Source organism: Arvicanthis niloticus, chromosome 8, assembly GCF_011762505.2.
Source record: "Arvicanthis niloticus isolate mArvNil1 chromosome 8, mArvNil1.pat.X, whole genome shotgun sequence".
NCBI lineage: Eukaryota > Metazoa > Chordata > Mammalia > Rodentia > Muridae > Arvicanthis > Arvicanthis niloticus.
In genome coordinates, this window is record NC_047665.1 from 73,849,905 (window position 1) to 73,854,508 (window position 4,604).

Here is a 4,604-nt window from a genome sequence, read left to right on the forward strand (position 1 = left end):
CAAAATGATGAACCCAAGAAAGAAACTGCCCAGCTCCCACACAGTCCTAGGCAGGGCGCCAGGGTTCTGCTCTCTAGATAAGCAAAGACAAATGGCATATGGAAGCAGAAGAGATAACATGTCCCTTCACAAGGACAGTGTAAGAATTCGGAACAGTCACGTCCTGCTTCCTGCCACATCTCAGGCACCGTGCTTTCACAAGCTAAATCAAAAGCAACAAACAAAACCAAGCAAGAAATAGCAACAGATCCAACTGCTGTGTGGTGTGTATACGTGAGGGAGGAGAAAGCCTGCTCAAGAGGCTGCAGAGTTCACAGGCCTGGCCGAGCTCATCTGTGAGCCCAGGGGCTTGTGGATTCAAGGTCAGTTTGGGCTACATAGTGAAAATTTGTTTCAAGAAATTGTAAAATTAAAAAGAGATTGCAAAATGAGTTTACCTTGGTTTTGGAGGAGACAGGAAGACATATTTAGTCAACATCTGGAAACTTGGCGCTGTGACTGTTCTGCCAAGTCTTAAAGAACAGGCTTGTGAGCTCAGAGGGGACAGAAGTAGCAAATTCTTAGAGGCTTCCATTCATGACTGTCACATGCTTCACTGTAATCAAACACACAAAGCCAGAACTGGAGTTCTTCCTGTTTAACCTTCATCTTCAGAATTCAATCACCAGACAATGAAAGATGTTCATCTGCTTAAAAGTAAGAGGAACAAACAGTTTGGCTAAGAAACACACAGAGCCCTAACCACCACTACCCCCCCCCAGAGAAACTCCCCCAAAGCACCATGCAAAGTGAGTAAATGCCATTACTTTATAATATACCACGACTGAAGGATGGTTTTGCCTGCCTGAAATCACACCTTGCCATCTCAGAGAATGGCCTCTATGACCCAGTAGCGCCATGATTCCATCACACCCATCATCTGACTCACAGAAGGGTGCCTGCCCCACTGTGTCTTTTATTCTGTGATTTTAACTGGAAGCAAGGGACTCATCTGAAGCTGGAGACACACGATGTCTCCCAGGTGTACCTGGAGTGACAGGCACCACAACCAAGTGGTATGCATGACGCTGTTGGCTTCAAGCACTGTAAAGCTACCTTAGGGAGAATGACTGGCTGGCCTGTGAGGAATGCTGATGGAATTCAGAGAAAACACCTTCCAGAACAGCTTAGGTAACCTGATGTTCCTGACTGGCTTAGACTATAGTAACAATGACAGACTCAAATCCAGAGTTTCAAATAACAGTACAGCATGACTAAACCTTTCTTTTTTTTAGAGTCACCAATGCACATCCAACATTTTGAACACTGCCCTGAAATTTATGACTTCTGAAATTATCAACCAAGTGAGTCATTGCTTTGGTAAAAGCTTCTGGTATCAGGGCCTGCAAGATGGCCCAGTAGGGAAAGGGAATTGTGGCCAAGCCTGGCAACCAGGATTTGATCCCTGGGATGCACATGGTGGAAGGAGAAAGTTAACTCCAGTAATTTGTCCCTGGGCCTTTGCCCACATACCATGGTACATGTGCAAACAGGAATATCTGTGCACAGGCTCTCTCACACACATACTAATTTTTAAAATGCCATCAAAGGAATTCTTCCCATACATCAGCACTTTCTGCTTTTACTAAGACATGTATCTTTAGTGGTTCTCATTCCCTCCCACCACTGAGGCCTTTGACCTTCCATGACAGACATCACTAATCCATCTTAGCACAGTCTCTGCCTGAGCACAGACCAGCTTCCTCAGAACACTTCAATACTCTGCTGACTGTGTTAAGGGAAAGCTTATTGGCCTTTCTGCTCCCAGAAAGGTCCCATCACCCCTGTTTTCCAAGGTTGGCTAAGTTAAATGTGTTCAACTCCCTGTGAAATACCTTTTACTTTCTCTCAAAACATGTCTCTCCATTGCTTATTATTAAACTAGATATGAATTTAATGTGGCCTAAACACCATCAGTGTTAAACTCTCCCATGTACAAGGAAGGTTGGGGTGTCATCACCTTGAGGTCATTGAGAGCTTATCCAGGCAGAAAACATAAACCCAGATGGATTGGGAGATTCTTGTTTCCTCCTCCACCCTGAACCCAAGCAGCATTTGCTCCCTGTGATGTAAGAGGCCTCGTGGAAGCTCCTCACTGGCTACATGTCAAGGCTTGTGAAGTGGCCTCTCCCCTCACTCCTTACTTTCTTCTCTGTGGAGTTCAGGTATCATCTAGACATGGAAGACATGGTGTGGTAGCTTCAGAACAGAGTTCATGTATGACAAAACACCAAAAGACCCACCAAGCATGCCAGGATTCAAGCTAACTCTGAGCTATAATGGATGCCAAACCTTCTCTCCTTTTGAGAGAGCCAACTGGAGAGTCAAGTGCTGAGTTCCCTCTTTCCTACACACTGTGTGAGGAGCTGAATCCCCTGCATCCTGGTTCCGGTGTGCCACAGGGGTAGCTATCATGTATTAATAACTGATTTGGGAAAAGCACATGAAGTGGGGTGAGCCTGCCAGATCGCATTTAGGGAGGTTGGAGGGGTGAATCATGCTTTCCTTTTCTGTGTATGTGCATCTGTGTGCAGCTGTGCATGCACCTGTGTGCATCCCTATGTGGATGTCAGAGGTTAATGCTAAGTGTGTTCTCTGAAGCCTATTTTTTTGAGGCAGGATCTCTCACTAAACCCGGCACTCTCTGGTTCGGCTAGGCTGGTTGGCCAGGGAGCTCCAGGGACCCACATGCCTCTGACTCACCAACACTGTAGCTGCAGATATGCGCATACTGCAGACATGTGCTTTTCATATTGGCGCTGAGATGTGACGATCAGGTCCTCATGCTAGCGTGGGCCTTACTAGTGGCATCCCTAGTCCACTCTTGGTTATCTGTAACATGTGGTAACACTTCTTACCCCACCTGGCTCCTAGCACTCAGAGAGGAAGAAGCCAGCTCATGGAGGCACCGATGCCAGTCAGTTAAGGAGGAGTACCCTGAGCAAAGGGGGCTGGGGACCCACAGCAAGTGGCCAGAACAGCAACTGAATGACTCACCTTGCCATCTTCTCTAGCGACCTCCTGGACGTGCAGCTTTTTCTCTAGACTCGAGTGGCATGCCTGAAGGATTTGGATAAAATCTTGCAATTTTACCTTTCAGTTCATTTCCAACTACAGCTTCATTTTTCATCAGGCTTAGGATTCAATACCAAGAGTACCTTTAGGGTTTTGGGTTTCAGTTGTTTAAGCATTATTTCCAGGTTTGCTAGACTTGGTCTGTGGGTTTTAAACTCTAGTGGGATTGGGGATCTCAGGCACAGAGCAACTCATGAAGCTGTGCTCCATTCATATCTCAGGTGTCTTACTTCCCTGCACAGGTCAAGGTCAGGGGTGATGTTCTATAAGACTCCATTGGCAGAAACCTGCCCATTGCCTTTTCTTCTTTACATTGCCAGAAGCAGCAGAAAACTCGACTCACACCTTTCATTCTCTGGTCAGTTGTGATGGGTCAGGATGGACCACCAGAAGGAAGCAGTTGGCTGCAGCTCTCAGCATCCTTCATCTGACACAGTCACAATGTAAGGATGAGCGGGACCCAGAGCAAAGTGTATTATCCTAAAAGATAGAAGCGTGCATTTAAGTCAGTGCCCAGGATCTCATTCTAATCTGAATTCTAATTTTAAAATCAGCATTGAATTTGTGCTTTCTTTTTGTTCCAGGTAATGGCTGCATTAGCAAGGCATAGACACTCTGATACAAATTCATTTCTCCTGGGTGAAAATATCTTATTATTCTTAACTGTTTCTTTCAAACTCAGTCATTAGCATACATAATCTTAGCAGAGTATGGGTAACCAGCTTGATTCCACAGAGAGGGGTCTTTGCGGACCACTCCTTGTATCTCCCCTCACCCCCACAAGCCCTCATTTTAAATTAAATGAATGTTTGTACACATGTGTTACTAAAGTCCTGTCAGGCTGGTTCAGGTAGGAACATGGAAGCAATTGCTGACATCTAGAACTTTGATCCTTTTGCTTCTCCTCAGTTTCCCAGTACATTCATATGGTAATATCTCCCAGCTGGTAAGGAGCCCAGCTCCTGGAAGGGGAAAAAGAGAAACCCAGCCTGCTCCCCAGCTGCATGTCATTATGTTATTCCCAATTCACAGGAAATGAACAATCATTTAGCCTTGACAGGTACATCCAGAAACTGTCTTCCTTTCAACCTCCCAAAAAGTCAGGGTCTGCAGAAGGTTAGCTTTAAAGCATGCCTTTTTTCCCCCCAAAATTATGAGGCTATCTTGTACAAGCTTTTGAAAGCACTCCAGAAAAAATGTTGCCAACAGGCTTAGAAACCTGGGAGGAAAAAAAAAAAAACACAAAAACCAAGCAACCAAAGTATGTTCTACTTATGAAGATAGGAACTTAGTGGTCTTATCTTCATAAGGTCAAACTTACTTGGTAAAAAAAACTGGGGTGTAACTCAACGGTGGTTTTAGTGACCTCTCAGACTTCACTCCAAAGCAAAGCTGTCAGCAGTGTGATCCTGTTTCTGGAGCCTCTAGAAGTGATGCCATGCTTACTAGGGAGGAGCTTGTCTTTGTCACTGTAATCATTCCTTTTCTGC